This window comes from Rhinatrema bivittatum, chromosome 2 (genome assembly GCF_901001135.1).
Source record: "Rhinatrema bivittatum chromosome 2, aRhiBiv1.1, whole genome shotgun sequence".
NCBI classification, from domain to species: Eukaryota; Metazoa; Chordata; class Amphibia; order Gymnophiona; family Rhinatrematidae; genus Rhinatrema; species Rhinatrema bivittatum.
Genome location: NC_042616.1, coordinates 246,464,342 through 246,487,853, shown reverse-complemented (window position 1 = coordinate 246,487,853; position 23,512 = coordinate 246,464,342). Strand labels below are relative to the sequence as shown.

Sequence of the window (23,512 nt, the reverse complement as noted above, 5' to 3'; positions counted from 1 at the left end):
TGAAGTCTAGGAATGCTGAGGCTTTTAAATATTACTAATTCAGCTGACCTATTTCTAGTTTGTGGAGTCAAGGTTTGGCTAGCTGTTGCTGTTTATTGCATCGTTTTGAAGTCCTTCTTCCAGCAAACTGGGGATGTGATACTAGGACCCATCTGACTGAGGAGGAAGTGAATAGAATTATGAATGAAGAGATAAGCTCAGCCAGTCTTACTATTAGATTTTTTTCAAAGGTCAAAAAACTCTGGAATTTGTTGCCAGGGCATGTGGTTAGTGCAGTTAGTGTAGCTGGATAAAAAAGGTTTGGATAAATTCTTGGAGAAGTCCAATACCTGCTATTAATTAAGTTGACTTAGAAAATAGCCACTGCTATTACTAGCAACAGTAACATGGAATAGACTTAGGTTTTGGGTACTTGCCAGGTTCTTATGGCCTGGATTTGCCACTGTTGGAGACAGGAGCTTAATGGACCCTTCGTCTGACCCAGTTTTTAAGACAGGTAGATGGGAAGGTGGCGAGAGATAAAAAAGGAAGATTGGATGGACAGAAAGAAAGGGAAGTGTTGCAAGCGGCAGTCCACAGGCTGCTCCCGCAGACCTCACCTCCGCCCCAGCCCAACACAGTTGACTGGGACACGTGGTAAGATGCCCGGGATGCTGCCAATGCGTGGCGGACGCTGCTGCTGCTCTTGTTCTTCCTCTGCCCCTGGGACGTCTGCTCTTCTTCACAGTGGGAAGCTGCTGGTGTGCAGCAGACGTTGCCGCTTCTGCTCCTTGCCCTGTTTCCTAGGTGTGCACATGACATACAATGATTGAAGTGGACAGTGGTGGAGAATGGTCCCATGGCCACTGAGAATGACATCATGAGTCCTGGCCTATAAAAAGGCTCTTGCCTGCCTTCAGTCCTTGCCTCGACAACAGGTATCCTACAGTCTGTGTAGTGTGAGTTTCCTCAGTGTGCCTGTCTTCAGTTCCAGCGTCCTTCATCCTTGTCTTTGGTCCTGTGGTCCAGGTCTTGGTCTCCATCTTCCGTGATCCTTCTTAAATTCTTCAGAGTGCCTTGCCTCCTGTGCTGCGCCTTCCTCCTGCACTGCCTATCCATCCCTCCTTCCCTTCAGATGGATACCCGGTACTTGATCTTGGCCTGATTCCTGGACATTCTCATGCGCTGCACAACTGACCACCGCCTGACTTCTGAATCTTCTGGACAACCACCTGCCTCCAAAAATTGCCTGCCACTGGATATGCCTCACCTTCTCCTGCTCTGACCCCGCTACTTCCACAGATATCTCCACAAGCAGAGGCCCCCACCTAAGACCTGCCAGCCCCGGTTCCCAAAGGCTCAACCTGAGGGGGAACGCGGGCTGGTAGAGGCGAAGCTCCAGTTGGGCCTCTGCTTTGTCCGGCTCCACCTGCCGACGGTGGGGACCTGCAGGGCTCCTCCCTGCAAGATATGTCAACTTCGCCTCCGTCCAAGGGTCCACACCCGCAACAGCAAGAGGATGCGATAGAGAGGTCTGTCAAATACAGCAGCTATCTCATTAATTGCAATGAAAATACAGAAAGGCATAAAGAGATGCAGATGAAGAACACCAGCTGTGAAGCTCATCCTGCATCTTCTCACTCCTTCCCCCGCCTCTCCTCCTCTCCCTGCACACACTTCCTTTTCTTCTGCTCCATGATAAAAAAAAAAAACAAACCAGCAGTTGTGTCTTGAATTGCAGTAAGTTACTAGTACAGAGTACTGCTTTCTCTTAGAGAGCTCCTGTTGTAGTGAGCCAAGGATGAAAGTGTTCTGTTACTTTAGATTAACCTAGTTCTATTTGATTTCTCACTGGTGCAAAAGAGCCATTCCAACAGTCCTTGAGAGCCATGCATGTCCAAAGCCTGAAGAAAACGCTTTTGACAGAGACCTTGAGAGAAACCCCCAATAATCAAAAGCCCCAACCAGCATACCCTATCCTAGCATCCCAGTACACAGCTATCGTTTACCACTTTAAGCTGCATAACTTTACATTTTATGCCCCTTAGGATGTGTGTGTCAAACTTCGGTGTAAAGGCGTGCATTGACTTGCTTCTGTCACTTTCTCTGACAAGACTATTCCACACCCACAACCTTCTGTGAGAAACACTGCTTCCTGATAGTTCTTCACATCGCATCCTCTCCCCCTCTTGTACGTCTGATAGTGACCCATTGCAAGCACGTGCTGTCTGATTCTATCCTCCCTAATCCCAAATTACCCTCACTTCTGGGAATACACACTGTTGGGTTCACTGATAATCCTTATTTCGGTTCTGGTCCCTGCTGAGATCTTTCAAAGACAAATCTGGAAATATCTAGAACATTTTTCTTGGTTGGAAAAAAAATTCTCTTCTTTGAACTTGTCAAGCCCCCATACTTACTGCCTCAGTCTTGTTTAGCTGTAGATTTTATGTGCCAGATCTTTATTTATTTATTTTTTTAAACTATTATTTCACAATGCTGTGCCTGCTATTGTAAGTGTTGTCCAGAAAACATTTTCTCTGATGTTGCATAAGGATTTCCCTTTTATGGATGAATCCTTACAATGTGAATCATTCCTTTTGCTTCAGGAACTCGTAAATAATGCAGCATGCCCCAGCCTGGGTAATTCCTTCCCGAACAGCAGCAGTTGAAAGGGAATAGGATTTAGCAACAAATTGATTAACCTTTCCTCACTCCTAAGCCACATGGTTTTTTTTTTAAGTACTAAGGAAACCTTCTGCTGCAAACCACATGGCTTTTTGGCAGCTTTTCTCTGGAAGCACACATTGTATCCTGGAGTGCTCACAAGGGGTGGGCGTGGGAGAAACATTTAAAGGCACCATGCTGGGCCATGCATGCAAATACAGTAAGCGGGAGGCTGCGTGTCCCTGGGATGAAATCACAGCATCCAGTGTTTTGGATTTCAGGCAGGATGCTTGTGTCAACATTAAAATTAGAGGTGATCAGACAGCTACCTCATTTTCCAGAAAAAAAAGCTGAAGCAGGCTGTTCAGGCAGGCCTTCCCCTAGCTTTCACTTGCAATGACCCGACTATCAGAACTCTCGAGCAATGTCTATACCTTAAAGACCTTCGGTCTCTCTCATTTGGCTGCACCAGACGCTGGCCTTCTTCTTAATGCATCACTACCCTGCACCCTTTGCTCTAAATTCTCGATCCTATTATGAATACTACCAGCTCTTAGAATACAACCCTTCCTAACCGCATCCCAACAAAACCTACTATATCCCTACAAACTAACTACTCACAGTCCTCCTTATTAATGCCTTCTCTGTACAACTGCCCTACCTTCCTGTTCTCTACTGCAGGAACAAGAAGAAATTATTGCATTGATGCTAGAACCAGAAACTGATGTCTCTTCTTTGGGATCACAAATGACTTTCCATCAATGTCACTGTAATTCATTTAAATTTGATTGTAATTCACTTCGAGACCATTCTTCATATAAGGCAGAATATCAAATATTAATAAATGAATCTATCAAAGGACAGATGCACGTTGCTCTAACTGTAGAACAAAAGGATATAACATATCGGAACAAATTCTAACCTTGGCTAAAAGGAATATGATGTGTCTTGAAAGAGCATTCGTCCAAAACCTTGGTACATTCTTTTTGTCTATGTTGCAAGAGGCAGGTGTCCAGTGGCAATTTTCTGTCAGGTCATACCAGGTCAGCAACCCAGAGCCTTCTTGAATTTCCTTCCTCTTTTCCACTGGGAAAAAGCGGAAGATGGAGGCCACATTGGAACCTACCCAGTGCTTGGAAATTACCACTGCAGGTATCGCTTACTGTTTCACAGGAATTCTGATTGTTTTTGTTGTTGTTGTTTGTTTTTAGGAAGGAGGAAATAACCCATCTTTTAGCCTTTACCAGGGGTATTCTTAAACATCCCACATAACCAATTTTCAAAGCAGACTCTTTGTGTATAATTTCTGCTTTGAAAAATGGTCCCATGAAATCTACCCTGCACAAGTTACTGTCTGCACTGGTGCCCATATAATTTTCCTGAAATTTAATGTGCGTACTGCTGAATTTTATAAAGTATGGACACAAATCCAAACCTCTTCCGAACTCCAACCCCAGCAACGCCTCTGCCCAGTCCTGGGCATACTTACCTGCAACATGAAATAGGCACTTCAGGTTATCCACAGCAATTATATAAAAAGCCACTTCTGCACATAAAATACTGTTGTATGCTAGAAGTCCCTCTGCAAATTACCACTACATGTGCTGGTAAATAGTTGAAACCTACATTTGTATAAATTATGTCCATGGTAAATGACAGGAGGTGACATTCTTAGTATTTTAAAGTGGGAAACATGTTGCTGTAATTGCTACAGGTTTCCTCACACAGTTTTGTTCAACTTAACTAAAAAAAAAAAAAAAAAAAAAAAATCTGCAGAAAGTCTTTTTGCTATGCCAGAGGGGAGTAATAGAAGCCCAAAACCTCAGAGTAAAAAATCGTATCATTTTAACTAACCCTCTGCACACGCAGCTGCATTTTGCTCAGGTTTCCTCAGATCTGTGGTCAGCACTGGCAATGGGCACTAACGTGTGTAACCGCTACTCTGTCAGTGCTGCAGTCTAAGCACAGCAAGATTGCATTTTTTTTTCCTTCCCACACGGAACCTCAGCCCCGTGCCTGCAGCCACAAGTACACGTAACGCTGGTCTTTCTGCTCTGCGGAAACCGGAGAAGCCCTCCTCTCCTTACCGTCCCGAGGCTGCGATGTCCCAGGCTCTTGAGCCACTCCCGACGGAGCGATCAGATCCAAAAGATAAATATATAGAGGAGAAGGGAAGGGAAGACCACGGAGCCCTTACAAGGCAGGGAGGCTCCTGCGTGCGAGTGGTGTTTCTCCTGCCCCGCATCCCCCCTTAGTCTCCCGCTGCTCTAATAGATGCTTCCGCTGCCGTAGGGTTATTGCTGCCACCTATCGGTCAGCTCTCCGGAGCAGACGAGAACAGATAGGGTCCCGGATCCGTCATAAAGGCAGCTCAGGTGTTTCCCAGCCCTCCCTGCCCCGGTGGATGCTCCTCGTTCGTGTGACTTGCGAGGGGGAGTGGGGATGTATGCAGTGGGGGTTCCGGAGAGGCTGAGCCGGGTTTGGAATCCCTGCTCTGAAGGGTCCTGGAAGCGGTGCGGTCTTTCTACATTTTGCAGTCGGTAATGAAATATTGCGCATGGACCAACACCGCTTCCTCTGAACCCGTTCCATTCTCACTTTTCCTCGTAGCTCGCGGTAACCGTGCGTCAGGTCACAGGTAGATGACCTTCCACTCTTAATTTTGCCACTTCCTTCCTGATCTGTCCCTACGTGCACTGCTTCTACACTGCACCTGCCTGCAGAATGTATTATTTGGGATGACTAATCTGCAGATTTTGACAAACTGGAAGGAGCCACCTCCGTAAATAAAACTGAGGCCGACCGCCCCCTCTTTTCTCTTTGCTTTATTAAGGTTAGGGAGACCTTTCCTTTAATCTTCTCAGTCCTGAATCCTTACCTAGTCAGCTGAGATACACATGCATATATTCTCCTCAGATGAATCTTAACTAAAAAAAAAAACAAATAAAGCATAAACCACCTGCAGCCCCTTAGAATCTGGCAGGCTGCCGTGAGCTCCTTCCGCGCGGGACTCACTCTGCACTGCCTTCATCTGCTCGCAGCTTGCCCTCATCTCGCTCCAGTTTCTGCCGAGGCAGTTAGCATCTTCTCACCAAAAATGTGCTCACCTTTTCTGAGGGGGCTCAGATGACGAGGGAAAGAAATGGTCTCGTTTTGTTTGCAAGCAAATCCTTGAAAGGTGACAAATTCAAAAGTACTGAACTGATGCACACACGACTCGTTTTCTGGAGTGTGCTGTGTCTAGGAGTCAAGGGATATGGGCACCACTGACCACTAAGGAAGGGCAGGCGAGTCTCCCAGAGCGGTAATTCTGTCGCCAGGAAGACATCGCATTTAACCTGGGCATCGCCCACCTCTGACAGCGCTGTACAGTAGCTCTTGGTTAACAATCGCGTTTTTTCCAAACCCGCTGTAATGCCTCCAGACATTTCCTGCAGCCCCTCTAGGTTTGACTTCGGCAGCCTTCTTTCAGGAGCTGCATTTCGGCAGCCCTGGTTATCGGGCTCTTTCTTAGCAGGACGACCCCCCTGGCTGCCCTGCCTCCCACCCTGCCCTTCCTCCTTACCGTCTCTCGGTCCTTCCCGGGCTCTTGCACCGCTCCACGCAGACCAACCAAATGGAAGCGGAAGCGAAGGCAGCGCCCCCCCCCCCCCCCCCCCCCAGTCCCACCCTCCTCAGCCCCCACGGGCGCACATTCCTTTCCTGCTCGGGCAGGCCCGGCGCTGATCACGTGCAGGCGTCTCGTGTCAGAGGTGCAACCTCGCATGCCGAGTTTCATCTCAGCCCCCATTCTCCCTTTTCCCAGTTGCCTGGCGCGCTAAATTCACAGCACTAAATGGTACATCGGGAGGCGATGCACTTTGGTTTGGTTCTTTTTACTGCTTTCGGCCAAGAATATTTTATTTCAAACTGAAGTGGTATTTTGAAAAAAAAATACGTTCTCTTTCTATTTTGCTTATGCAGTAAGTCGAATGATAGCTGTATTAGTCCACTTGTACAGATATAAAGATCAACAAACAAACACAAAATAAAAGAAGGTGATACCTTTTTATCGTACTAACACTACATTCCTTGATTAGCTTTCCGGATGTTTACACTCCCTTCCTCAGGTCCTAACAAAATCTGTTATGTCCATGAAAATGTGTACATCAGTGGAAAAAAGTCTGACTTTGGTGGATGGATACAAGAAGAAGATGCTTATGGACCTTTCATCAACTTTTATTTTTAATTTAAAAATCAGAGGATTTTATATTTCAGTGGGTTTTTGCTGGTCTTCAACTGAATGTTAAACACAAAACTACCACATGCAAGGGTCCTTGGTAGCCTTGAATAAATGAAAAGCCCAAACCTTCAGCTGACACCAGTGGGGGCCCCATTGCTTTCTGTGGACATGCATTTGTTTTAAAATGAATGATAATCCAAACCAAATTGGGCATTTGGTGCAATTCATTTTATCCTAAAACAAATGCCCCTGAAATAGCGTGCACTATTTTCTGAAACAAATAAAAAAAAAAGTGGGCGGGCGGGAGGAAAAAAAGCCAGTGAAATGAAAATAAATAAAAAAGATCTGAAAACGAATATAATGAGCTAAAAAAAAAATGTCTCTATTACTCAGAGTGCATGTATTGTGCATTCGTTCATGGGCACTGTCAGTGGGTGTCCACTTTGTCCTGTTGCAGTTTTCCTTGGTTTTAGTCTTTGTGCATCAGAATTAAAACAAAATAAAGTAACCAACAATTTAATTTTCCCTTCTTGATAGCTCTAATTTAGTTCAGAGCAAATGTTAAAAGTATATTTCAGACTGTTCACCTATACTTGTAATTTTAAAATAAACTTTGATAAATCCCTAAAACAACTGTGCAAAAACTAAAATTGAAAATAGCTATATTTATACCTCTTTAGATATTCTTCTTTTTAGCGTGTAATCCTGTGGCTTTACCAGTAGTGCTTTTTTCCCCAACTTTACTGAATATCACACTCCACAATAAGCAACAGGTGACTCCTTTGCAGCGAAGAGCTCTCCTCCTGCCACACAATAAGATATACTGGGACAAAATCTGTAATTCTCTGTAAAATGTGATAAACTAAAAAGTTTATATATGTAAGGAGACCCCCAAATATGGTGCACTCTTTTTGTGCTCTGGCTGGGGGAAACCCGTTGTCATCATGTTTGACAGGCTTGTTGTTGCAGTACTGTTAATGACCTCTGGGTGGCATTTTAAAGGTTTGAGCATTGTATTTTTATGATGTTTGGGGAAATGGTGTGTATGTTCCCTTACAGCTGTGGGGTCTCTGATTGGTATAGTGGAAAATTAAAGAGTGGGAACTTTTGGCAGGTTTTTGTCCTTTCTGCCATGCCCTTCCAGAAGTAAGATGGGTGATGGGGACCTCCAGAGCTGTGACCTGCTGGAGTAGTCCAACCTGCAGGCTGGTGGCCCAGGATCCTGAAACCTGTAGGAGCTTCTTCCCCTCAAGGGGAGAAGCCCGAGGCCCAAGAGTGAGAGGTTTCCTCCTCCTCCAGGGGAGCTTGCCAGAGTGGGGAAAAGAAAAGTGTTTTGTTCCTCCTGAAGAAGTGAGCCAGGAGTGAGGAATTGGAGTGAGTCCCGGTCAAGGAATGCCTCGGGGAGTTCTTTGAGTGCAGAAGTCGGGGGAACCTGCACTGAGAGAAAGGTGGAGTGGACTCTGGAGAGAAGGTCCATGAAGTGAGGATTTGTGAGTGAATCCTGTAAATGGGAGTTCATTATGTCCCTTTTCGGTGTGAGTTTTGAGATGGGTATGCAAAACGTTGAACACCTTTCCTGAAAAAGAGTTGGAGTTGAGATACTATGTAAGAGGAATTTAAGAATTCAGACTATCTCTGATGTTGGTCCAGCATAAAACATAGAGGTTTGAGAAAAGAGACGGATGTAGACTGATGTAACAACTATTATGTTCCTTGAAAGCCAGTCTGTTTTATGTTACTCTGATTGTTTGGAAGCCTGTGATATTCAGTGATATACAGTGATTAGCAAGGTAATCTTTTTTCACATCCATGTACATAGTTGCTGACTGGTTCATCCAGATTTAAAGTTAGTTGTTGAAAGCTGAAATATGGTGTCTTCTAAATGTATTTGGCCAGCATGACTATGATGCATGGCATCAGTGTTCGTGGAAGGAAGATGAAGGGAATCCTCCCCATCCAGTCAGAGAGAAGAGCCTGGCTGTTGGATACTTACTCATTCTGTCATTATACGGGTCCACTTTACCTTATGCATGTCCAAGCTAAGAACCCACAAAATAACTTGGGAAGACATGACCCTTAATTAATAGGGAAACCTCTTTCTATCATTTTATGTGCTCCATTACAGGGTTAGATACAGCATGTACAGTATTTTTACTTTGCAATGACCTGAAGAAGCACTGTGTGAAATGTGAGTTATGGAGGGACTTCTATTCTGTGCAAGCCTGATGCATTGTGAGCTTCCTACACTGACTTTGACTTTTCTTTCATTAAAGATGGCTTTTATATCAGTTCAGTTCTTTGTATTCATGTTCTTGCCTCAAAGCATCCTTTGGCTCTAATATAATAGTAAGTTGTGAACAAATCTTCCTGTTCCTAAACCCCATTCATTCCCACTGTTGGCCTAATTGCTGACTACCTTTCCCTCCTCCTCTCCCCTCCAACACAACTAAACATTTTAAATTTTATATTGTTTGGAAGAGAAGTAATCTCTTTAATTATGACCATACCACTGCTTTTGTGATGGCTACGTCTAAAGATGTTTTCATAGACAAGGCCTTATAGGTATTCATGGTAACAGTGAACTTGGATACTTGGATGCTAAGATGATACTTGATGCTAGCCCCAGGGAATAAAAAAAAAAAAAACCATAGGCATGTGCCTGAGATTTTCAAGGCAAGTTTATCAAGCAACAATTAATTAGGTACAAATACAGGCACCTCTTTACAAACAGAATGTCTTCCATCTGCAACACAGGTGAGAAAAAGCACAACTGATGTCTCATAGCAAAGATTTAGCAAAATTATGTGCAGGAGATGGATACAGAATGTTATGAACCCTCCTGTAGCTGGGCTACGGGAGGCTCCTTATCTCTTCTTGGAGGCCGCTCCAAGCCAGGGCCTCGCCTGCGAACTGTCCAGGATTTGCTCCAGGGCCTGGGAGGCCTCGATGTCCGTGGGGCCTGCCTGAGGTTGCTTGTGTTTGCATGGACTTTCTGGTTTGAGCCACGCCCTTCCCTAGGGGCCGGCCCGCAGCACTTCTCTGTAGTTATAGGGCCACCTAGGTGTGGGCCTGCCAAACTCCTCCCAGGGAGTCGCCGGTCTGCAGCCCTATAAAAGGACTTCAGCTTCAGTCTGTTTTTGCCTTGCATCAGCATGAGTTCCCTCTGGAGGCTCCTGCCTGCCAGAGCTTTGTAAGGTCTTCCGTTCTTCGTGGAACTCCTCGTCTCGTCTGCCTTTTTACCACGTCTTCGTGTCTTGATGTCTGCCTGAGGTCCCTGACCATGTCCGGATGTTCCGCCATGATCTTCCATATCCCTGATGTGTCCGCCTGCCAGGATGTTCTTCCCTGTGTCTTCATCTGGTGCTCTTGAGCCTTCCGTACTGCCGGCCGTGGGTCTCCCGGTGACGCGACTTCGTCTTTGAGATGCTGGCAGTGGACTCTGGTTCCTGTGCTCCTGAGCCTCTGTTCCCGCCAGCCATGGGGGAAGCTTCGGATGACACCGGCTTCGACATTGGAGTTCCTCTTTGCCTGGACCTGCCCCGCGCTAGTCCTGTTCTCAGTAGAGGGACAGGGTGGTCCGTGACCAGCCCATTGGGTCCGCCTGTGAAGGTGGGCTGTGTAGGGCGCCCTGAGAGACAGTGCCAATGTCCTCCTGCCTTTTGTCTTGCCCGGTTTGGATGTCAAGTTCCTCATCATGTCCGCAATGCCCAAGTGTCTTTGTCAGTGATGCCGTCTGCATCAGCCCAAGTGTCTTTGTTGAGATGCTGTCGCATCAGTCATAGTCCTGTCTATGTGTCAAGACCTCAGGCCAGGCCTGCTGCTCCAATGCCGATCAAGCGGCAGGTCCGAAAGGGCTCGGAACAGTCGGAGGACCATTTCCCTACCAACATCACATATTGTTGGCTCTGGGAGCTTGCAGGCCTGGCAGAGGGTAAGACCGCGTTCAGCCATGCTGGAGCATGCTGGAGCATCCAAGTGCAGCTCCTTTCCTATCGGCAACGAGGATCTCAGGAACATTTAGTTTTTGTACTACAGCAGAGTACATCTACGATGGCATTAATCAACTCTGTGAAAAGACACTGGCATGTTTTGGGTCTCCACAAGATTTTTGAGGGGTTACCTCTGTTTGCAACAAGTCGGGGTTCCAACTTAAGGGATAAACTAGTTAGAGCCAGTTTGACTAGTGACAGACAGGTGTTTAATGAAAGGGGAGAAGACAAACAATGCGGGACCTGTTCAGTGTGTATTAACACCATTGAAGGGAACAGTTGGACTGATATCAACACAGGCTACACTGTTAAACACAGAGTGGTGACTAATTGTTCATCAAAAAATGTGATTTATGCTATAATTTGCAAATGTTCTAAAGTGTATATAGGACGTACAAGTAGACCTATAAAGGTACGATTAATGGAGCATAGGTCCCGTATAAACAACAGAGTGATAACAGCACCATTAGTCAATCATTGCACGGAACATGGCTATCATTTTGAGGATTTGAAGTGGACTATCATTGAACAAATCATAAAGAAGTTGGCATGGGATGATGTGGGAACAATGTTGAACCGAAGAGAACAATATTGGATATTTAAATTAAAAACTGAAGTGCCCATTGGGTTAAATGACCAGATTGACTGGTTGTCTCTCCTCTGAACCTTTGTTTGTTTCTGGGGGGGAGGGGCATCGCATTGCAGCCATGTTGGGTGTCACGTGATGGAGTCCCTTTAAACCGGGATGCCGAACAAGGGAGAGCGGGTCCGCCATTTTTTGAAAAGAAGAGCGTGGAGGAGCAGCGCTAAGGCAAGCTCTGTACAGACTTTAAAGAACAGATGAAAGAACGGTTGATAAGGAATCGCAACGTGCAGCGTTGAGTGGCTTCCCCTGATGAAGAGCATTCGAAACTGGGCCTTGTTGGGGCAAGTGCCGCCACGGAGGAACTTTGAGAATTTCAAGCGTTGAGATAAGTGTTGTCTTATGCTCCAGTTTAACATATTGGCGACCTGGCATTCTTTGTTCGACATACAGTGTTTTCACACTCAATTTTTTAAAAATATAAAAAAATGAAAACAAAATTAATTTCTGCAAAAATCATATAAAAACTATATATATTAAAAAATTTTGAAAATAAAAATAGTGGAGGGTGGACGGTGGTGCTCATGATTAAACAAGAAATTGCAAGCAAGGCACTAAATGTTAAGTGCTCTTGGTGGTTTATGAAGCATCACCATACACCTAAAAATTTTATATAAAGATTATGTTAGGAATTAATTGTTTCTGGGTGTGAGTTCACATAGGTGAATTTTAACAAACACAATTAAAATTTAACTTAAAAAATATAAGAGTTGGCTATGTGTGGGTTTTGAGTGGTGTATAATTGTATTTACCCCCACGGTTGTGGATTAGCAGTGGTTGATTGCCATTCTGGACCAGCAGAAAGCTAGTTGCTTGGACCTGGCAGAGCAAGAATTAAGAAGATATTATCATTTGACAATAAGAAACACATCTAGAATTGTACGGCACCTTTAGAGAGCCTTTATGACTCCATAACTTGCATGTGTGTGTCAAAATTGCTCCAGGGTGTACGGTGTGGGGAGTGTGGGGGAAATGAATGGGTGGGTGGGTAGGGGGTTTGAATGTGTGTTGGGGCTATTGTGCAGTATTTAACCCTTTTATTCTCTCTCACACCCTCCCCAACCCTGTGCTTCCTCTGATCACATATTCTCAAACCCTTTGTACTCCCCCATATTCTCTCCTCTTTCCACTCAAACTCTCTCCTCTGCACTCTTCCCCATTCTTCCTTCACCCTCTCCCCCTGCATTCCCCTTTCCCTCCCTCCTTCTATGTTCAACTTAGCTGCTGTCTCCACATCCGCTTCATCCTTAGTTGACAAGGCTTGGGAACCCCACCAGCCACACTGTTTCCTCTGTCAGCATCTCTAGCACTTCTGTTTGTTTACATGCCCACCATAGTTTTTTATTTATTTATTAGCTTTTATATACCGACATTCGTGGGTACATCATGCCGGTTTATAATATAACTGAAGGAAGAAAATACAAAAAACCAGGGTGGGGGGAGGGGAGCAGCTAGGAAGAGAGAAGAGGGGGAAAAAGAGGAAGAGGAGAATAGGAACAGTACCCGATGGAAAAACAACCAAAGAACATAATATGTAATACTGCAAATTATACACTCAAAAAGGGACTGTGTATAACATTTATATACTGTGGATAACCTTATACACTATATATAAATTATACACTCCAAAAAGCACTATATACAACAATATACATTATCTTTAACTAGTACATACAGAAGACACTATAGTTGGATGTATGGACAGATGGACAAACCGAAAACATGAGTACTTTTTCATAAAATATGCTAAAAAGAATACATTCATATTTTTGTTGACTCTTTTCTTAGACAATTCCAACACCTTTGTAATAGTAAACTACATCAGCTACTTAAAAAGCCCTAATGTTAGTTAATCCCTACTTCAACCAATCAAGATAAAATGTTGGTACTTACGGAGGCAGGAAAGGTGCCAGTGCTTCTTTTGGTAACATGAAGTGCTACTCAGCTCCTGTATGTCATCATGAGGGAAGAAAACGTCAATATGAAGGCAAGAACAATTAAACCATCAGCGCTGTTGAATTTTTTTTTTTAAGCCAGCAGTTAAATCAGCAGTTATGCATTTCCCCTTTTAGTTTTGACTGGTATTTCATGTGTGCTCTTTTCACACTGTGAAAAGGATTAATGTGGAATACATACATACATAAATGAAAAATACACTCCAAAAAGACTGGGACAAAAGCACTTATAGGGTTAAGCAATTTCAATGCAAGTGTAAGAATAATTTGTTACAACAAATCTTTATTCATATATATATATGCACACAAGTTAAAATTATAAATGTTGATATGCTAACAATAGGGAAGTATTTAAACTGAATACAAAATTACTCTAAAGATCCCTTGAGAAAATTAGATACAATGTCTCACATTATTAGCATCATAAAGCATGCTACTTTATAACTATACAATAGATACTAGTGAAGTTGCGGAATTCTCTTTAATTACTAGGGTTCCACTATATTTTCTTTTTCTGCTGCTGATCTGTCCCAATCCTATTTCCTGCTGCAAACCACCAAAATCCAAAACATCACGAAAACACCAAATCCTTCTCCCCCATTCCTTACATTCTTTATCTCACCTATCATTCTGTCATCCACGCTGTCTACTGCTCTTGAACTTCAAAGTTTTCTTCCTCTCATCCTGCCATTTCCACTCTCATCCTTATTGCTGTCGTCACACCTCTGTCTCTCTTCTACATATTCTCTTGCTCCTCCTCCTCCTATTCTCAGCCAGGGATATCAGTCCCAATCCTGGCCCTCCAAGGCAATTTTCACCCCATTGGTGCATATCAAACGTTACCCCTCCAGTCTTATCACTATTCCTCTTCTCTCTCCCTCTTCTCTTCCTTTCTCATGCTCCGTGTGGAATGATCACTCTATTTTCTACAAATTTGCCTTTATTCATGACCTCTTTATCTCTCATACACTTTGTCTCTTTGCTTTGCCTGAGACCTGGCTTTCCCCTGGAGGATGCTGCTTCAGTTGCTGCTCTCTTTCCTCCCATTCACCTCACACAGTAGGCATCAGTGGTAGTGTTGGACTGCTGCTCTCCCCTTCCTATGGGTTGCGCCACCTCAATGCCACTCTTTCTTCCTGTGCAGCCCACTCCATCCACCTATTCACCCCACTATCTGAGTAGCTGTCATTTATCGACCCTTTATAAAGTCCCTTCCTCCTTTCTCACCAACTTTGATTCCTGGCTTTCCTTCCTCCTTGACCCATCTTCCTCTTCCCTTTTTCTTGGTAACTAACCTTCATGCTGATGACTCCTCTGACACTTATGCCTCAAAACTCCTTTCCTTATTCTCCTCATTTGATGTCCAACTCTGCTCTACTGCTCCCTGCTCACAAGTATGGTCACTGCCTTAATCTAGTCCTTTCCTCCAACTGTTGTCTCTCAGATTTCTCAACCTCACTGTCACATCCTCGATCTATCACTTTCCACTGCTACTGTTCCTACTGTCTTCAAACATGCTGTGATTCCACCACTCCTCAAAAACCCTCACTGAGCCCCCTACCTGTCCTGCCAATTATCATCCCATTTCCCTCCTTTCTTTCGCTTCCAAACTATTTGAACGTGATGTTCATCACCACTGTCTTGACTTTCTTTCATTTCAACCCATTCTTGATTTCCTCCAGTCTGGTTTTCACCATCTACATTCCACAGAAACAGCCCTTGCCAACGTCTCCAAAGACTTGTTTATGGCTAAAACCAGAGGCAGGCAGAGATCTGGAGTCTCAACGCGTGGATGAGACGATGGTGCAAGGAAGAGGGATTCAGTTTTGTAAGGGACTGGGGAACCTTTTGGGGAAGGGGGAGTCTCTTCCGAAGGGATGGGCTCCACCTTAACCAGGGTGGAACCAGACTGCTGGCGCTAACCTTTAAAAAAGAGAGAGAGCAGCTTTTAAACTAGAACAAAGGGGAAAGCCGACAGTCGCTCAGCAGCGCATGCATGGTTCGGAGAGAGGTATCTTCAAAGGATACTAATGATGCATTAGAATTAGGGCATCCTGACAGTGAGGTTCGAATAATAAGAAAAGTAGTCCAAATGCCTGTAACTAAAAACTCACCTGAGCTAAAAAATTCTAACTTATCCCTATCAATTAAAAAGCAGAATGAAAATACAAACAAAAACATTCTTTGAAATGTTACTTTTAGGGATGTGAATCGTTTTTTGATGATTTAAAATATCGTCTGATATATTTTAAATCGTCAAAAATCGTTAGGGCCATGATACAATACCAATTCCCCCGATTTATCGTCAAAAAATCGTAAATCGGGGGAAGGGGGAGGGCAGGAAAACCAGCACACTAAAACCCCCTAAAACCCACCCCCGACCCTTTAAATTAAATCCCTCACCCTCCCGAACCCCCCCCCCCAAATGCCTTAAATTACCTGGGGGTCCAGCAGCACACTAAAACCCCCTAAAACCCACCCCCGGCACCTGCCGGCGCCATTTTCCGTATGGAAAATGGCGCCGGCAGGAGATCGACTGCAGGAGGTCATTCAGCGGGGGTCGCTGAACGACCTCCTGCAGTCGATCTCCTGCCGGCGCCATTTTCCGTACGGAAACGATTCGCGGCAGGAGATCGCTCCAGGGCCCCCGCTGGACCCCCAGGAACTTTTGGCCAGCTTGGGGGGGCCTCCTGACCCCCACAAGACTTGCCAAAAGTCCAGTGGGGGTCCGGAACGACCTCCTGTGTCAAATCGTATTGGTCTATATCCGCCGCCATTTTGAGGCGGCCATTTTGCAAAATGGTGCCGGCTGAAGACACCACGATTTAGTGTGCCAGATTTCCTGCTCTCCCCCTTCCCCTGATTTAGCTACGGACCCGGGGGTAATTTAAGCTACGGACCGGCGCTATGGACCCCCAGGTAATTTAAGGCATTTGGGGTGGGGGATTTAATTTAAAGGGTCGGGGTGGGTTTTAGTGTGCCGGGGGTGGGTTTTAGGGGGTTTTAGTGTGCCGCTGGACCCCCAGGTAATTTAAGGCATTTGGGGAGGGTGGGGGATTTAATTTAAAGGGTCGGGGGTGGGTTTTAGGGGGTTTTAGTGTGCCGGTTCACGATTTTAACGATTTTAACGATACTCTAAACACCCAAACGGCGACGATACGATTCCCTCCCCCTCCCAGCCGAAATCGATCGTTAAGACGATCGAGGACACGATTCACATCTCTAGTTACTTTGTATGCTAATGCCAGAAGTCTAAGAAGTAAGATGGGAGAATTAGAATGTATAGTAGTGAATGATGACAAAGACTTAATTGGCATCTCAGAGACATGGTGGAAGGTGGATAACCAATGGGGAAGTGCTATACTGGGGTACAAATTATATCGCAATGACAGAGATGAGTACCTGGGAGGTGGTGTGGTGCTTTAAGTCCGGGATGGCATAGAGTTCAACAGGATAAACATCCTGCATGAGACTAAATACAAAATTGAATCTTTATGGGTAGAAATCCCTTGTGTGCTGGGGAAGACTATAGTGATAGGGGTATACTACTGTCCACCTGGTCAAGATGGTGAGACTGACAGTGAAATGCTAAGAGAAATTAGGGAAGTGAGGGGCGCATTGTGCAAATGTATAAGGTTTGCCTGGGGCACCTAATACCCTTGCACCAGCCGTTGGTACGGCGGGAGGTGTCAGTTTTTAAAGTTTGTATCACTGAAGGGAGCTGGACTTTCTTTTGGTGGGCCCGGGACAGAGAATGAATGAACGGGGGGGGGGGGAGCACAGTCATTGTTCACACAGGGCAGCAAAAAAGCTAGCACCAATCCTGTATATAAATCAGCTCCTCTCTGTATAAACCATTCTCATTATGAATGACAGATTTAAAGAAATACAAAAATATAGAATATATCCTGCAATTATCAAATCCATATTCAGACGATCTATATCGGTAACCCATATTGAGAGAGGACTAACGGTGCCAGAAGTCAAACAAGTTAAACCTAATTGGTTCCACCTAAGTTTAATCTAAGAGACTGCTCTATAGGAAATTAGAGGAACCCTGGTTATTTGCTGACCAAATAATAATTATATTGAGAAAAATCAGAATATAATTGATATTGGGTTAATAAAATTCATAGGGAAAGTGAACTATAATACAGAAAAAGTGTGACTGTGTATAGAAGACAATTATATTTGAGTGAACACATTGATGCTTTGCTTTATTCAAATGATACCATTGCTAAAATTTCTTGCCAAATAGAAGATTCCATGTGTCAGATAACATACCACCCTAATAGGGTCATTCTTTATTCTGCAATGTGCCAGCACCGCACGAGATATTGTGGCAGTATTATTCTAATTAGGGGAAGGTGAGGAGTGTGGGAGGGGTTTGGGTGGAGTTATCTCCTGGCAGCGCTGCAGGTGATAATGTTTTTCACATTATCGTCAGCAGCACCATGGGAAATAAATATGCTTTTTCCCCATGGTGGTATAAAGGCGATAGAGTGCAGCTTGGCTGCACATGGCTCTAATGACCCTGCCTTCAATGCCTTATCCTCCCAGTTATATATTAGAGACCTCAGGGTACTCCTGGACCAGCAGCTAAACCTAAAAAAATACATCAATTCTGTTCTCAAAGAGAGCTTCTATAAGCTTAATGTCCTAAAAAAAACTTAGACCTCTCCTCCACTATCATGACTTCCGGACCGTCATCCAGACCACTCTCGCCTTCAAGTTTGATTATTGTAACTCACTTTTACTTGGCCTCCCCCACTCCACTATAAAACCCTTACAAAGGCTCCAGAATTCAGTAGCTAGGGTCATCACTAACACACGAAAATCCGCCCATATCACCCCCATACTCAAAGACCTTCATTGGCTCCCCATCCCATCACGCATTCTCTTTAAAACCCTATCTATAATTCACAAATCCATATACTGCCATAATTCCAACTGGCTTAATGAACCTCTCCACCTCACACGCTCGGACCGACCCACCAGGGCCATCAATAAAGGCACCCTCCAAATACCCTCAATCAAAAAGGCCCATCTCACCACCACAAGAGATCGTGCCTTCTCTATCGCTGGTCCTAAACACTGGAATTCCCTCCCGACAGTGCTCCGACTTGAACCTTGCTCCTCCAAATTTAGAAAGAAACTAAAGACTTGGCTTTTTAGACGAGCCTTCCCTGACTAGTCTCTGCGCACTGCACTTATTGCAACCCTAGACCCACCCATATTCTCCTCCTTTATGAGCCCCTTCTGTAGATACTTGCACACCCCTGCCCCACTATCTTTGTTACCCCTTTCAATTTTTTCACCTTAATTCTATTTCCCACAGCTCCTGTACTCCCCTTGTATTTACGTTACTACCCAGCCCCCTTGGTATTTGATTGCTTAAGTTTCAGAGTTGACCTATTTTTTCCGCCGCTCTTTCGGTCTCTATTTGCATCATTATTACTCCAGTTTTTCCCCCACCCCTGTCCATTGTACTTTCCATCTATCAGTTGCTATTGTAAACCGGCATGATGTTGTATACTAATGTCGGTATATAAAAATTTCAAACGAATAAATAAATAAATGGTGGGCGAAACCACAACTGCTGCAAGACGACTGGCTGCTCACTATTGCTGCCGCCCCCCTTTTTTATTTTTTGCGCCTCATCATTCTGCTAGGGGTAAAATAGAAAGATTATTTCCCATCTGAAATTAGGTAGGGTGTTCCAATAGGGATAGATTTTATAAATTTGCGCACACGCGTACTTTTGTTTGCACACCAGGCGCGAACAAGAGTACGCAGGATTTCAATAAATACACATGTAGCCACGCATATCCATTAAAATCCGGGGTAGGCGTATGCAAGGTTGCCCAAAATCGGCAGCCTGTGTGCGCCGAGCCGTGCAGCCTGCCTCCATTCCCTCTGAGGCCGCTCCGAAATCGGCCTCCCCCCACCTTCCCCTCCCTTCCCCTACCTAACTCACCTCCCCGGCCCTATCTAAACGCCCCCTACCTTTGTTTTACAAGTTACGCCTGCTCGAAGCAGGCGTAACTTGTGCGCGTTGGGCCGGCCACCGGCACGTCAGGGTCCGGTCCGGGGGCTGGTCCGGAGGCCGCTGCCACGCCCCCGGAATGCCCCCAATGATGCGCCGGCCGTGACACGCACTCCGACACACCTCCCAGAATGCCCCCGATGACGTGCCGCCCGGGAACCCCCCCCCCCCCCCCGACACACCCCCTGGAATGCTCCCCCAGGAAAGTCCTGGGACTTACGCACATCCCGGGGCTTGCGCGTGCTGCCGAGCCTACTCAACATAGGCTCGGCCTGCACTGGGGGAGTTTGGGCCAGGTTTTCGGGGGGTTCTTGCGTATCTTATGTGCGTACCCCTTTGAAAATCTGGCCCATAATTTTTTGTTTTTGTTAGCTAGTTTTATGAGTTCAACAAGACTTCAAGACACACACTACAGCAACACTTTAGTTGGAGGAAGATGGATTGGTGGAGGGAGACAGCATCTCTTTTTAATTTGGTTGGAGTTAGGACAGTAGGTACTACCATTCAGATGAGGGAGACAGCATCTCTTTTTAATTTGGTTGGAGTTAGGACAGTAGGTACTACCATTCAGATGAAATGGTCAAGAGTAGAATGGATCCTGTCTACGCTAGCCAGCAACACTAGCCAGCTTCTAACTGCAAGCATCTAAAGCTTCTCATCATTGGAGTATCCTTAACAAATGACAGCTAGCAGCATAATCAAGCTCCACCCCTATCTTCAGCTAAGAGGAGAAAAGCTAAGTGTAGGGGGAACACAAATATTGAAACAGACACAAGAGTAAGATAGGAGAAAGAAATTGAAGAAACACATAAGAAAAAGATTTATAGAAAAGAATAAAAGGTTAAAGGAACATTTAGAAGAATAATACTTACGTTATGGTGAAATTCAGAGATCCTGACTTTAATAGATGGCTGCATCTGAAAGGTAAAATAATTCCACAAAGAATCAATTCTTGGAATTAAAAGCAAAGATAGGTAAATACTTTTAGAACAAATTAAGATAACTTTTATTAAGAGAGATAGAATACTTACCTAGTTTTAAAATGTTCAGTACAAAAACCATTTTTTTCCATATTTCATATATTTGAAAGAAAAGAAATATTTAACCTAGTATTAATGGTTTGTTCTAAAGAAACTTAATCTGTTGTTTCAAACACTTTACCTTGTAATTCAGGTAACAAAATTGTTGCAAAGCTTTAAGAAAGTTAACTTTAACATTGCTACATCATATTACTTTACCACCAGCTTAATCAGCTTAAAATAAAACTTTAACTCTGAAGAATATTCTCTTAATTTTTATACAGTGTGGATTTATCTGGTAATAATTTAAACAACTAATGAACTATTTTAAATAACATCATTAATTGGGAAACCGACTACCACATAACAATGCAAAAAAAAAACAAACCAAACAAAAAACAGTTCTAATACCAGGTGGTTCGTAATAAATTGAAGTTTAATTTTTGTATAAACTCCAGTGTGAAGGAAATTCCTCCCAAATCTATGACACCCATGCCCATCTGGGATGCTTACTCTTGCCCTAGAAGAGGATGAGATTTTCCTGGAGGTCAAAAACTAAGGGACACCTGCATAGATAAAGAGAAGTTTGAGAACTGAGATAATAACAGGCTGTCTCAAGAACAAGTGTGTATATATATACTGCCAAATATTTATTAGAGAAGATTTGCAGTTGTAAAATTTGTTTTGGAGCACCCATCCAACCTATTTATTTGGCATGCAGATCCACCATATACACACTGGCCTAGAACACCCAGAGGAGAAAGGAAAGACACTTCCTGCACCACCTGGCACATTCTTTCCCCCATCAGAAGAATCTGACTCCTGGGGGTTGTGGGACCCTATGGGACCTTTGCTTTCACAGCTCAAAACTAGAAGAGGGGGCCACAATAATTTACGTAATAAGGGAGAGTCAGAACGAAAGAGAGCCAGAAGAGCAAAACGTGTGAAGGAAGAGAGAGCCAAAAGGAATGCTTTTGAGGTCTGTAAAGAGAAACAGCACAAGCACTTTCAGACTACTATGCTACAGAAATTGCCTATGCACTGTCCACGGATAGTGCTCATTTCCTGCACTGCACATATTATTCTTTAATGCTATGGAGCAACACATGATCGTTAATTTCCTGTGTAGACAGCATCTGCTGCCTTCAGCCATACATTACTTTTGAAGAAGCAGAGACGAACGTGGAAGCACTGTGGCAAGTGACCAAGTTTAGTGAGTGCATCATTACTGGAGAACACTTAGCAATTTGAAAGTAAAGACCCAGTAATAGGGGATACTGCTCTGCACATAAATGTTTACATTTGTGCACGTCACTGTATAAATGATTCAAAATGTATCTACACTTGTTAATGATTGGTATTCCTACTTTTTTTTTTTATTATTACAAAATAAATCATTATTTTAATCATTATTGGTAGAAACCTTAACAATAGTTTCATACATCTGCCCGTAGCTCTGTATCTGTGGCTCAGTGGTTGTGCAAAATCTGGCCTGAACCAGAGGAGCTCTCGGGGGGGGGGGGGATTTCCATCCTCTCATCCCTGGCTAGAGCTTTCTGGCCTGTTGGGTGCTAATTTGGCCAGCCGTCACATGAGCCCTGGCTGAGTCCTCCCGCTAACATCATCACAGGTGCCCTGCATGAGGAGACCCCATCACGAGGGCAGGTCACTCCCTCTAGGAGCAACCGGGAGAAGCCACAATTGGAGTCCTGATGTTTTGGGATAGCCTGGGGAATCTGTTGGTATTTATGCGAGGATTTCGGGGAGGGAGGGAGTGTGTTAACTTTTCACTTGGGCTTACCCACCCTCTAGTGAGAATGGAGGGAGGGGCAGTCCATAATAGGCATTTTTATCAATGTATTTGTTTTATGTGCTGTATTTTTATGAAATTGCAAACCACTTTGGGTCCCATTTGTGGGGGGAAGAAGACAGTATAAAGCCTAAATGAAATGAAAAAAATCCAGAAGTCACTACACAAAATGAAAAATATGTGCATTGTTCATCTTCTGCCGCACTTGGCGGATGGAGGTGGTCATCCTAACCCAGCTGCTCTGCCCTCTGGAGGAGGTGATGGTTCTTTATTTATCAAAGCCAGAGATGATGAGTTAATTTATAAGCATTCCGTTTGCATTTACTTTGGCAGAAGTCATATTTTTTTTAACTTGGCAGTGTATGTGGAAAATATGTACATGTAACCCTACCTAGGGTCATTAAAGAGTTTGCTGGAGGGTTCCCACTCTCTGGAGTTCAGTTAGAGGTCAGAGGGCTTGTTGATGCAGAGCTCTTGCCATATGCAAGTATCCTTCCTGTTAAGGAGGAGTGGGAAGGGGATTAGATAATGTTGTGATGCTGCCTACGGGATAGGCCCACAAGCAGTCTCTTACCTTTAGCGCAGCCCAGAGACCGCCACTGCCGTCGCTGCTGCTGCTGCCGGCCATCCAGTGCTCCTACCATGTGACAGGGGCCGGCCAATGGCACAGATACCCTGTCACATGGTAAGGGCAAAGGGCCATTGGCACCATTTTTTTAGCGCAGCCGACGGCCCGAGACCGGGAGATCGCTCCCGGGACTTCTGCTAGATCATGAGGTATTTGTAAAAAGTTTGGGGGGGGTTCGGGAGGGTGGGGGAAGCTAAGGAGTCAGTTTTAAAGGGTCGGGGTGGATTTTTTTTTTATCGGGCCATCAGCGCCATTTTTATTAGTGGCAGCCGACGGCCCGAGAGCGGGAGATCGGTCCCAGGGCTTCCACTGGACCACCAGGTACATGTAAAAAGTTTTTGGGGGGGGGGGAAGGTAAGGGATTAGTTTTAAAGGGTCGGGGTGGGTTTAGGGGTTGTTTTGTTGTGCCGGTTTTCCCGTCCTCCCCCCAAATAACTCCCGTTAGTGGACACTAACCCGATTAACGATTTTTTCACGATAAATCGGGGGAATTTCTATTGTATCGCACTCTTAACGATTATTGACGATTTAAAAAATATCGGACGATATTTTAA

At 44.6% G+C, this 23,512-nt stretch overlaps 1 protein-coding gene across 1 annotated transcript in view; it reads right to left on the bottom strand.

Moving 5' to 3' along the window:
- LOC115084458 (ectonucleoside triphosphate diphosphohydrolase 3-like) overlaps nucleotides 1-6,295 on the bottom strand; it is a 70,047-nt gene extending 63,752 nt beyond the window's left edge. The window contains exon 1 of the mRNA XM_029589368.1: nucleotides 6,212-6,295. The gene's annotated coding sequence lies outside the window, so the exon portion shown is untranslated. The remainder of the gene's footprint in view (nucleotides 1-6,211) is intronic.
- Nucleotides 6,296-23,512: the final 17,217 nt, after the last annotated feature.